The following is a 13,382-nucleotide window of genomic DNA, read 5'->3' as shown; positions in this document are numbered from 1 at the left end:
GTAAATTAATAGACTGGCGGAGAAAACCCCTTTTTAGTTAAGAAGTACTGTAGTGTGAAAACTCTGGTCTTAGATATGGTGTTTAGCATGCATTGCAGATAATTAGTGTATCAGATATATGGATTGACTGAATATTCTGCCGAATTGACTAAATTGGTCTGTGTCATTCCCCAGTGACGTGGGGCCACTGTTCCTCTCTCACCTCTTTGCCTTTGGGTTCTGTTAAAGGAGGGTATTCTGGCATCATTCCCCATGCCACAGATGGGTGGGTTTGCAATCCATGGATCTCTTTTTGACATAAAAAACATCAGCTCTGGTGCTTGCTTTGGCAGCACATATACTAAAATTGGAACGATACAAAGAAGATTAGCATGGCCCCTGCACAAGGATGACATGCAAATTCATGAAGCATTCCATATTTTTCCAATTAAAAACAACCGGCTGGGCGCGGTGGCTCATGCCTATAATCCTAACACTTTTGAAGGCCAAGATGGGCAGATCACTTGAGGCCAGGAGTTCAAGACTAGCCTGGCCAACATGGTGAAACCCCATCTCTACTAAAAATACAAAAAAAAAAAAAAAAAATTAGCCAGGCATGGTGGTGGGTGCCTGTAATCCCAGCTACTTGGGAGGCTGAAGCAGGAGGATCACACCACTGCACTCCAGCCTGGGCAACAGAAGGAGACTCCATCTAAAAAAAAAAAATTAAAACAAACAAACCATATTAACTCTGGGATGTGGGCCACACCTTAATTGACATCAGCCACATGATTTTGTTCCCAGAAAGATGGTTCAGAACAGAGATATTGGCCAGGCATGGTGGCATATGCCTGTAATCCTATCACTTTGTGGGGCCACAGCAGGTAGATGACTTGAGCCCAGGAGTTCAAGAACAGCCAGGCAACATGGCAAAACCCCGTCTCTAATAAAAATACAAAAAATTAGCCGGGTGTAGTGGTGTGTGCCTGTATTCCCAAATACTTGGGAGGCTGAAGTGGGAGGATCACTTGATCTTGAGGAGGCGGAGGTTGCAGTGAGCTGAGATCATGCCACTGCACTCCAGCCTGGGTGACAGAGTGAGACCTTGTCTCAGAAAAAAAAAAAAAAAAAAAGAAGTCTTGGAAAAGCTAACATGAGAAAGTGTTAATGGGAGGACATGTGTAAACATAGTCAATCAATAATCCTTCCACAATATTTGATATGTCTAATCCTTACTAAAATATCACGAACCAATTGTAAATCTACATTTTAAGAAAGATTTGGAGAGCTCAGAGAAGCCAGAATGATTGAACAGGTGCTATATTGGTATATGAGAGAAGGTTAAAGGTCGGGGTTATTCCACTGGTAAAAGGGAAGGCTGGGAGCCGGGGGGGGGGGGTGGCGGGGGGGCGGGTGGTGGTCACAAATGACTTCAAGCATTTGGAAGGTTAAAATAAGGCCCCTAACCGCTTTTTGTTTGTTTTTTAGAGACAGGGTTTCACTGTGTTGCCCAGGCTGGAATGCAGTGGCTATTCACAGGCATGGTCATAGAGCATAGCCCCCAAATTCCTGGGCCCAAGCAATCCTTCTGCCTTAGCCTTCCAAAGTTTTTGCTGGGATTAAAGGTGTGAGCCACTGGGCCCAGCCTAATGTTATGAATTTCTTGGGTTTCTTTTCAGAGATAGCCTATCAATATACAAGCAAATATATATTTTTTTCTTTCCCTCTCCTCTTATCCCCTACCTCCCACCTGTTTTTTACACAGTTGCTTGCCTTTCACACTTTCCAATGTATCATGGCAATTTTCCCTGTCAGTATAAATATCTTCCTTTTAAAGGACTGACTAGTATTCCATTGTACAGTGGAGCATAATTTATTTCACGGGCCTCCTTCTGATGGACATGTGAGTCTAATCTTTTGTTAATACAAAAAAGATTGCTATTAATATTCTTGAAGACACATCATTTTCCACATATTTATATATGAATAGGATAAATATCTAGTTACAATGTTGAGTCAAAGGGTATGTCTATATGTCATTTAAAAAATGATTTGTTTTACATTGTGGTAAAAAAACACATATCATAAAATTTACTATCTTAACTTTTTTTACACGTACAGTTAGTATTAAGTGCACTATTATTGCAAATGTACATATATCATTTTGACAAACATTGCCAAATTGCCCTCCATGGTGACTGTACCTATTTATCTGTTTACTAACATCATATGAGAGACGGCCCCTCATGTAGATAGTATTGAAAAGTAGAGCACCTGTGATAACTAGGAGGTGATATAGCAGAGAAGAAGAGACACAGCTTCTGGAATCTAATCCTAGATCTGATGATGACCAGCTGTGTGTACTCCTGGGTATTACTTTAATTCTCTCAGGTTTAGTTTTTACCTAACCTCATAGAGTTGTCAAGTTCTTGACTATTCACAATAGTCAAGAAAGAAATGGAAGCAAACCAAAATGTCCATCTGTGGATGAATGGATAAACAAAATGTGGTATATACATGCAATGGAATGTTATTTAGCCTGAAAAAATAGAAGCAGCCTGGGCGAGGTGGCTCATACCTATAATCCTAGCACTTTGTGGGGCAGAGATGGGAGGAATGCTTGAGGCAAGAGTTCAAGACCAACCTGGCCCACATGATGAGATGCTGTCTCTATTGAAAAAAAGAAAATTAGGCTGGGCGCGGTGGTTCATGCCTGTAATCCTAGCACTTTGGGAGGCTGAGGCAGGCAGATCACTTGAGGTCAGGAGTTTGAGACCAGCCTGGCCAACATGGTGAAACCCCTGTCTCTACTAAAAATACAAAAATTAGCCAGGCGTGGTGGTGCACACCTGTAACTCCAGCTACTTGGGAGGCTGAGGCAGGAGAATCGCTTGAACCAGGGAGGCAGAAGTTGCAGTGAGCCAAGATTGCACCACTGCGCTCTAACCTGGGTGACAGAGCCAGATTCTGTCTCAAAAAAAAAAAAAAAAAAAAAAAAAGGCAGATCCTAAACGTGTCCTTATGTGGGGATTTTAAAAAAATAAAATTCAGCCTAACATAGGGAGATCCCCATCTCTAAACAAAGAAACAAACAAAAAAAAAATTAGCCAGGCGTGGTGGTGCGTGCCTGTACTCCTAGGCTAAGGCAGGATTGCTTGAGCCCAGAAGTTCAAGGCTTCAATGAGCTATGATTGCCCCATTGCACTTCAGCCTGGATGACAGAGCAAGACCCTATCTCTAAACAAACATAAAATAAAAAATAAAAAGAATATGTATTTGCTGATAAGCACAGGCATAAAGAAACTCTGGAAAGTTACATAAGAATAAGTAATAAAGACTAGTTATTGGTGATGAGTTATTGGTGATTGAAGACATGGATGAGAGATAACTTTTTAGTTTATTCTAAAAATAATGAACCTGGGAGGCGGAGGTTGCAGTGAGCCGAGATCACGCCACTGCACTCCAGCCTGGGTGACAGAGCAAGACTCCATCTAAAAAAAAAAAAAAAAAAAAAAGAAAGAAAGAAATTTAGATTTGGCCAGGCATGGTAGCTCACACCTGTAATCCTAGCACTTTGGGAGGCCGAGGTGGGCAGATCACTTGAGACCAGGAATTCGAGAACAGCCTTGCCAACAGGGCGAAACCTCATCGTCTTTTTTTTTTTTTTTGAGATGGAGTTTCACTGTAGCCTCAAGCAATTCTCCCACTTCAGCCTCCCAAGTAGCTGGGATTACAGGGGCATGCCACCATGCCCAGCTAATTTTTGCATTTTTAATAGAGATAGGGTTTCGCCATGTTGTCCAGGCTGGTCTTGAACTCCTGACCTCAAGTGATCCGCCTGCTTTGGCCTTCCAAAGTGCTGGGATTAAAGGATGAGCCACCAAGCCTGGCCTTTCAATTTTGAAAGAATTTCAGACTTAGATCAATGTTGCAAGAATAGTATAAAGAATTCCCAGCCAGGTGTGGTGGCTCACACCTGTAACCCCAGAACTTTGGGAGGTTGAGGTGGGAGGATCGCTTGAACCCAGGAGTTTGAGACCAGCCTGGACAACATAGGGAGTCCTTATCTCTATAAAATATAAAAAGTTTGCTGAGCATAGTGGCGTGGACCTGTGGTCCCAGCTACCTGAGAGGCTAAGGTGGGAGGGTAACTTGAGCCTGGGAGGTTGAGCCTGCAATGAGCCATGATTGTGCCACTGTGCTCCAGTCTGGGTGACAGAGTGAGACCCTGTCTCAGAAAAAGAAAAAAATTCTCTTCACCCAGATTCTCCAAAAGTTAATATTTACCACATTTGCTGTATTGTTTTTTCTCTCTTCATATATGTATATATAATTCTTTTTTGAACAATTTGACACATATAATAAATGATGCCCCTTTACCCCTAACCACTTCAGTATATAGTGCCTAAAAAGCAAGGTTGTTCTCTTACACAATCACAGTAGTATTTTAAAAAACAAAATTTAACATTTATACAATAATATTATTTTCTTAAAATTTCATCAAGGACTTTTTTTTTTTTTTTTTTTGAGACAGAGTTTTGTTCTTGTTTCCCATGCTGGAGTGTAATGGAGTGGTCTCAGCTCACTGCAACCTCCACCTCCCAGGTTCAAGTGATTCTCCTGTCTCAACCTCCCACGTAGCTGAGACTACAGGCACCCACCACCACGCCTGGATTATTTTTGTATTTTTAGTAGAGATGGGGTTTCACCACTTTGGGCAGGCTGGTCTCGAACTCCTGACCTCAGGTGATCTGCCCACCTTGGCCTCCCAAAGTGCTGGGATTACAGGTGTGAGCCACTGGGCCCAGCCAAGGATCTTAATATAGTCATTTATGGCCAAAGAAAAATAACATTTTTGGGTTGGATGCAGTGGCTCACACCTATAATCCCAGGACTTTGGGAGGCCTAGGCGGGCAGATGGCTGGAGTCGAAGAGTTGAAGACCAGCCTGGCCAATATGGCGAGATCCCCGTCTCTACAAAAAATACAAAAATCAGCTGAGTGTGGCAGCACACACTTGTATTCTCAGCTACTTGGGAGGCTGACGTGGGAGGATCACTTGAGCCCAGGAAGAGGAGGTTGCAGTGACCTGAGAGAGCACCACTGCACTCCAGCCCGGGTGACAGAATGAGACTCTTGTCTCAAAAAAAAAATACTTAAAAAAACCACAAAACATCTTTTGGGAGTAAAAGTGTTTATCCTCACTGCTTCACTTAACTAGCCTTAAAAAAGAAATAAAATAAAATAAGATGTTTTGTTTGATCACATAGATTTACAGTTACCCAAAGGAAAGATTTTATTTACAAATTAAAAATAAAAACAGAGGCTGAAGTGGGCAAATCACTAGAGGTCAGGAGTTTGAGACCGGCCTGGCCAACGTGGTGAAACCCCATCTTTACTAAAAAATACAAAAATTAGCTGGATGTGGTGGTGCACACCTGTAAACCCAGCTACTTGGGAGGCTGATGCTCGAGAATTGCTTGGGCCTGGGAGGTGAAGCTAGCAGTGAGCCAAGATCACGCTACTGCACTCCAGCCTGGGCGTCAGAGCGAGCCTCTGTTTCAAAAACAAACAAACAAACAAAACAAAACAAAATAAAAACAATATACACATTCAAATATGCAACATATTAAATTCATACTGGAGACTACTAACATATTGACTTGTGCGCTTGTCATATGTACCACAAGTATAAATGCTTTCCATTGAAACTTATAAAATAAATAATGCTTTTATCTGTTTTTGTTATTGGTGTGTGCTGTTCATTTTCCATATCTGTTTTTATCATTTTCTATGTATATTTCTATATCCATATATGCATATACATGGACATATGCATCTAATTACATATATTAATTATGTACATATATTTTCCACTCAGACCCATTCCTCACCCTTCTCCTGTTCTCTATTTCATATTTCACGTGTTTCACTCATTTCCCAGGCTCCCTTGCTAGCTGGCTTCTAGGGAGATTTGCCCAATGGGATGCACTGGTGGAAGAGAAAGGGTAAGAGAAAGGAAGAAGGCAAGATGTTTCTATCTCTGCCTCAGATGGCTTCTCTTTCATGGCTCTGGCCCAACAACCGTCTTCTGGTAGGCATGGCCAGCTTCTGAACCCTGGCAGTTCAATCTCTTCTCATTGCTCCTCCAGCTCTAGGAATAATTCAGCATCTTGCTATAGCTAATCTCTAGATTTCCTTTCTTTTTTTTTTTTGAGATGGAGTTTCACTCTTGTTGCCCAGGCTGGTGTGCAGAGGCGCAGTCTCGGCTCACTGCAACCTCCGCCTCCCGGATTCAAGCAATTCTCCTGCCTCAGCCTCCTGAGTAGCTGGGATTACGGGCACGTGCCACCACAGCAGACTAATTTTGTATTTTTAGTAAAGATGGGGTTTCTCCATGTTGGTCAGGCTGGTCTCGAACTCCTGACCTCAAGTGATCTGCTTGCCTTGGCCTCCCAAAGTGCTGGGATTACAGGCGTGAGCCCACTGCTCCTGGCCCTCCTTTTTTTTTTTTTTTTAAATTAATTTTCTTTTCCTTTTTTTCTTTTTCTATTTTTTGACACAGAATCTGTCTGTGTTGCCCAGGCTAGAGTGCAGTGGTGCAGTCTCTGTGTACTGCAACCTCTGCCTCCTGGGTTCAAGTGATTCTCATGCCTCAGCCTCCCGAGTAGCTGGGACTACAGGTGTGTGCCACCACTCCCAGCTAATTTTTGTATTTTTAGTAGAGATGGGGTTTTGCCATGTTGACCAGGCTGGTCTTAAACTCCTGACCTCAAGTTGTCTACCCTCCTTGGCCTTCCAAAAAGTTCTGGATTACTGGCATGAGCCACCACACCTGGCCAAAAAAATTTCTTTTTATACACAGATGGGGTCTCACTGTGTTGCCCAGGCTGGTTTCAAGATCCTGGGCTCAGGCAATTTTCCCACGCCGGCCTCCCAAAGTGTTGGGATTACAGCCATGAGCCACTGTGCCTGGCCCTAATCTCTGGATTTCCTCATCCTTCTCTATTTGGCTTCCCAGGACTTCCATTGTCTATGTAACCAATTCCTAGTATTAAATTCCATCCATTTGAAATACCAGGTTTTTGTTTTCTTGAGTCAACTGTGGCCAAAAATAGAGGTAAGATTTTCTTTGAAAATGTTCTTGCTCGGCTGGGCACAGTGGCTCATGCCTGTAATCCCAGCACTTTGGGAGGCTAAGGCGGGCGGATCACGAGGTCAGGAGTTTGAGACCAGCCTGGCCAATATGGTGAAATCCCGTCTCTACTAAAGAATCGAAAGTTAGCTGGGCATGGTGGCATGCGCCTGTAGTCCCAGCTACTCGGGAGGCTGAGGCAGAAGAATCACTTGAACCCAGGAGGTAGAGGTTGCAGTGAGCTGAGATTATGCCGCTGCACTCCAGCCTGGGCGACAGAGGGAGATTCCGTCTCAAAAAAAAAAAAAGAAAGAAAGAAAATGTCCTTGCTCAAATAACTTCAGAAACAACTACCATGGACAATTGCCTCAATCCTTCACTTTTACTTTGTGTGTACATTCATTTATTCTTTCTTGCATGCTGTATATTGGGCTCCTACCAGGTAGCAAGTGTTAGGTGCTAAGGATACAAAGCGGAACATTGCAGTAACAACAGTGATCAACATTTACTGAGTGCTTACTGTTTATGTTTTAAGTACTTTTACGTTATCATCTTGTATTAGTTATCGATTTCCGAGTAACAAATTACCCTAAAATGTAATGGTTTAATGACAAGCATTTATTACCTCAGCTTCTATGTGTAAGGAATTCTGGAGTGCTTTAGCAGGTTGGTTCTGGTTCAGGGTCTCTCAGGAGGTTGCCGTCAGGATGTCGGCAGCGATTGCTGGCATCTGAATGCCTGGCTGGGACTGGAGGGTCCCCCCCGACCTTTTTTTTTTTTTTTGAGATGGAGTTTTGCTCTTGTTGCCCAGGCTGGAGTGCAATGGGGTGATCTTGGCTCACCGAAACCTCTGCCTCCCGGGTTCAAGCGGTTCTCCTGCCTCAGCCTCCTGAGTAGCTGGGATTACAGGTATGCGCCACCACGCCTGGCTAATTTTGTATTTTTAGTAGAGACGGGGTTTCTTCATGTTGGTCAGGTCTGGAACTCCCGACCTCAGATGATCTGCATGCCTTGGCCTCCCAAACGGCTGGGATTACAGGTGTAAGCCACTGCACCCAGCCTGGAAGGTCCACTTCTAAGAGGCACCCCCTCAAAGGGCTATTGGCAGGAGGCCTCAGCTCCTCACCACATGGGCCTCTCCATAGGCTGATTGACTGTCTTCACAGAAAGGCAGCTGACTTCCCCACAGCAAGTATTCCAAAGCCACAGTGACTTTTCTATCCTAATCTCAAAGACATTATCACTTCTGTAATATTCTATTTATTAGTCACTAAGTCCACAAATTCAGGTCCATATTTTGGGGGGAAAAGCACTGAAGAATTTGCAGACATATTTTAGAATAATCACATCTCATATAATTCTTACAACCACCCTAATTTTGCAACAATCTCTATTTTGCAGTTGAGGAAACGGAGAAACAGATGGTTACAAATTTTTTTATGACCTTTTATTTTTTATTTTAAGTTCTGGGATACATGTGCAGAACATGCAGGCTTGTTACATAGGTATACATGTGCCATGCTGGTTTGCTGCATCTATCAACCTGTCATCTAGGTTTTAAACCCTGCATGCATTAGGTATGTGTCCTAATGCTCTCCCTCCCCTTTCCCCACATCCCCCCGACAGGCCCTGGTGTGTGATGTTCCCCTCCCTATAATGGTTACAAAATTTATCCAATATCTCATAGCTAGCAAGTGATGAAATTGAGATTCCAAATGCAGACTGACCCTAGAAGTTGTGTTTTTAACCACAGTGCTATGCACTGGTACTCAGATGCCTGGCAGTTGTGAAGCTTCTACTCCAGTGGGGAGAATTACATTAGTAAGCAACCTTACACACACACACACACACACATACACACACACACACAAACATACAAATTACAAACTTTTTTTTTTAGAGATGGAGTCTCACTACGTTGCCCAGATTGGTCTCAAACTCCTGGGTTCAAGCGATCCTCCTGCCTTGGCCTCCTAAAGTGCTGGGATTACAGGCGTGATCCACCATGCCCTGCCACAAACTCTTTTTATTTTTATTTTTTATTGAGACGAAGTCTTGTTCTCTTGCTCAGGCTGGAGTGCAGTGGCATGATCTTGGCTCACTGCAACCTTCACCTCCTGGGTTCAAGCGATTCTCCTGTCTCAGTCTCCCAAGTAGTTGGGACTACAGGCACGCGCCACCACACCCAGCTAATTTTTATATTTTTAGTAGAGACGAGGTTCCAACATGTTGACCAGGCTGGCCTCGAACTCCTGACCTCAAGTGATCGCTCACCTCAGCCTTCCAAAGTGTTGGGATTACAGGCATGAGCCACCGTGCCAGGCCAAACTCTTTAAATTCTATGAAGGAAAAGTAAAGGCAACTATGGGAGTGCATGGTTAGGAAACCAGATCTAATCTGTGGAAACAAGTTGCTATATTTTGACCCTATGGTTTACTCCATGGCTCCAAGTGCAGCTCTTTAAGGGGCTAGCAAGACCAGTAGTTTCCAATCTTGACTGTGCATTAGAATCATCTGGAAAACAGCTTTAAAAAAAATACCAGTGCCCAGGACATACCTCAGAGCAATTAAATAGCATCTTTTTTTTTTTTTTTTTTTTTTTTTTTTAAACAGCGTCTGGCTCTGTCACCCAGGTTGGAGTGCAGTGGCACCATCCTAGCCTACTGCCTGGCACCATCCTAGCCTGGCACCATCCTAGCCTTGAACTCCTGGGCTCAAGCAATCCTCCCACCTTAGTCTCCCGAGTAGCTAAGACTACAGGTGCATGCCACCACACTTGGCTAATTTTCATATTTTTTGCAGAGAGGGCCCCATTATGTTGCCCAGGCTGGTCTTGAACTCCTGGGCTCAAGTGATCCTCCCACTTCAACCTCCCAAAGTGCTGGGATTACAGGCATAAGCCATTGTGCCCAGCCATTTAAAGTAATTTTAAATGTCATGATTTGTGGAAGTTGTTTTTATTTGACAAGGGAAGGGTAGTGGTATTCCATTGTGGGAAATATTTTGTTTTTTGGTAGGGATCGGGTCTCGCTCTGTTGCCTAGGCTGGTCTCTATCTCCTGGCCTCAAGCAGTTCTTTCAGCTTGGCCTCCCAAAGTGCTGGGATTACAGGTGTGAACCACTGCATCTGGTATAGAAGCCAATTTTTTTTTTTTTTTTTTCGATACGGAGTCTCGCTCTGTTGCCCAAGCTGGAGTGCAGTGGCGCGATCTCGGCTCACTGCAAGCTCCGCCTCCCGGGTTCCCGCCATTCTCCTGCCTCAGCCTCCCGAGTAGCCGGGACTACAGACACCTGCCACCTCGCCCGGCTAATTTTTTGTATTTTTAGTAGAGGCGGGGTTTCACTGTGTTAGCCAGGATGGTTTCGATCTCCTGACCTCGTGATCTGCCCGCGTCGGCCTCCCAAAGTGTTGGGATTACAGGCGTGAGCCACGGCGCCCAGCCCCAGAAGCCAGTTTTTAATGAATGAGCTGACTCTAAACCCTCCTCGAAGCTAGAGGACCTCTTTCTTTTCTTTCTTTCTTTTTTTTTTAAACTGGCTTCTCCCATTCCAGCTATCAGGAAGTAAAAACAACATCCCACTAGCAAATCAGTTACCAGGGCCCTAACTCCTGGGGCAGGGCTGCATGGCTTAAATGAAGCTGAAGATAAAAATTCTCTTTTCATGTCTGACATTGAATCTTTCTGATTTTTCTTCTCTCTGCAACCCATATAGGGTCTATGGAACCATTCTACTCCCAGGGCTCTGCAGGGTTATTCCACTTCCACAAGGAAAGCAAAGGACCATCTTGGAACTGATCTTCTCACCCCTGTCAGGCTGCTTGCTTGTTACTCAGACTGTGATTTCCTAGATAGCTGGAACCAAGTATGACTTATTTTTGAATATCCAAATCTTTTTTTTTTTTTTTTGAGATGGAGTCTCACTCTGTTGCCCAGGCTGGAAGGCAGTGGTGCAATCTCTGCTCACTGCCACCTCTGTTTCCCGTGTTCAGGCAATTCCGCCTCAGCCTCCTGAGTAGCTGGGACTACAGGCATACGCCACCATGCCCAGCTAATTTTTGTATTTTTAGTAGAGACAAGGTTTCGCCATGTTGACCAGGCTGGTCTCGAACTCCTGACCTCAGGTGATCCACCCACTTGGCCTCCCAAAGTGCTGGGATTACAGGCGTGAGCCACCGTGCCCGGCCCGAATATCCAAAACTTAACACAAGGCCTTACACATGTCAGGTGCTCAAAAATATTTATTGCATTGAATTGATGCATTTATTGCATTTTCAAAGTTTGAAGGCAGTGATTCATTCAGCTGGTGTAACACAGAATCAAAGATGTCAACGGAAGGATATAACATTTGTTCAAAAAAAAAAAACTGTTCAGTACCTTTTAGCCAACTATGTTACAATGGATGGGAATTAATGCAAATCTGTGACCATTGCCTGAAAAAAAAAACACTCAAAACCTACATCTTGCTGATGGCACAAGAAAAGCAACTACTTTTCATGAACTGTCACAGTCTTCTAACTGCTCTCCAGCTTCCAGTCTTATCCTCCAACCCTACATCCATCTACTCTCTTGGCCAAAGTAAGCTATGATTCTTTAAAAATATAAACCTGATTAAGTCTCAGGTAAAAAAGAGAAATAAAAATATAAACCTGGGCTAGGCATAGTGGTTCACGCCTGTAATCGCAGCATTTTGGGGGGCCGAAGCGGGTGGGCTGCTTGAGTTCAGCAGTTTGAGACCAGCCTGGGCAATATAGTGAAACCTTGTCTCTACAAAAAATACAAAAATTAGCCAGGTGTTGTGGCTCACAGCTGTAGTCCCAGCTACTTGGGAGGCTGAGGTGGGAGGATCACCTGAGCCTAGGAGGCGGAGGTTGCAGTGAGCCAAGATTGGGCTGTGCACTCCAACCTGGGTGACAAAGAAAGATCCTGTCTCAAAAAAAAAAAAAAAAAGAAGAAGAAGAAAAATACAAACCTGATTATATCACTCCCTTCGCAAAAATCTTCATAGCTGGGAAGCCCATAAGGCCTGTGTGATCTGTCCTTTGCCACCTCTCCAGCTCCATTCTGTCCTAGGGCTTCTGCAATTGCTGTTCCCTCTACTTGTATCTCCTACTCCAGGCTATTTGCATGGCTGCCTCCTTTATAGCTTCTAGGTCTCTGCTTAAATGTTGCTCCTCAGAAAGGCCTTCCCATAATACTGTTCTGTGTTTTCTTAGATTGTGTTTTTATCTATTTGGCATCCATTAATCACAGGGCCAAACAAAGTGGTTTACATCTCCTCTGTAATCCGCTTTCACAGACAGACACACACACACACACACACACACACACACACAAATTACATAACAAACCCTCCACCCAGGCCAGGTGTGGGGGCTCACACCTGTGATACTAACACTTTGGGAGGCTGAGGCAGGAGGAATAACTTGAGATCATTTAAAACCAGGGGTTCAAGACCAGCCTGGACAACACAGCAAGACCCTCTTTCTAACAAACAAACAAACCCTTCAACCAATCCAAATTCCCAACCACCTTCTTTCTCTAACTCTCGGACACCAGGCAAATATTTTCCACTCCCTAAACCAGCCCAGGGCCAGGTTCTAGACAACTAGAGACCACCCCTGTAGCTCAGAGCTCATTGACATTATTCAAACTAAACAATGCTAAGCTGTTTAGTCTTCCCTGCCTTGCCTTGCCTTGGAAAACATGATAAAGGCTCTCCCCTCCTTTCTGTTTCTCTCTCCCGACCAAACCTAGTGCTTCCCCATGTGGCTCTGCATGGTGGCATGTCCCCTTCTCTCAGGAACTGTTAGTAATAAATTCTTCTTTCAGTGGCATTAGCCTGTCTCCCATGTTGTCACCAGTCACCTTTATAAATTAAGACATGAGGGCCAAGTGCAGTGCCTCACACTTGTAGTCTCAGCACTTTGGGAAGCTGAAGGGAGGATCACTGAATTCAAGACCAGCCTGGGCAACATAGCAAGACCCCATCCACACACACACACACACACACACACACACACACACACGCACACACACACAAAATAAATAAAGATCTGGGTCGGGCATGGTGGCATGCATCTTGTAATCCCAGCTACTTGGGAGGTTGAGGCAAGAGGATTGCATGAGCCCAGGAGTTCAAGGCTGTAGTGTGCTATGATTGCTCCTGTGAATAGTGACTGCACTCTAGCCTGGACAACATACTGAGACCCTGTCTCTAAAAATTAATTAATTCAGGTCTAGGCACAAATCAAACACCCAGCCTACCGTG

The 13,382-nt window shown here is 44.1% G+C and overlaps 1 non-coding gene across 1 annotated transcript; it reads left to right on the top strand.

The window, feature by feature from the left end:
• Positions 1–316: 316 nt before the first annotated feature.
• LOC112439037 (U6 spliceosomal RNA) lies at positions 317–423 on the top strand. Its single transcript, XR_003027334.1, has one exon. It is a non-coding gene; the product is annotated as a U6 spliceosomal RNA (small nuclear RNA).
• The last annotated feature ends 12,959 nt before the right edge of the window (positions 424–13,382 follow it).

This window comes from Pan paniscus, chromosome 12 (assembly GCF_029289425.2).
Source record: "Pan paniscus chromosome 12, NHGRI_mPanPan1-v2.0_pri, whole genome shotgun sequence".
Taxonomy (NCBI): Eukaryota; Metazoa; Chordata; class Mammalia; order Primates; family Hominidae; genus Pan; species Pan paniscus.
Note: the sequence above shows the minus strand (reverse complement) of the source record. Positions and strands in the feature narration are given on the sequence as shown.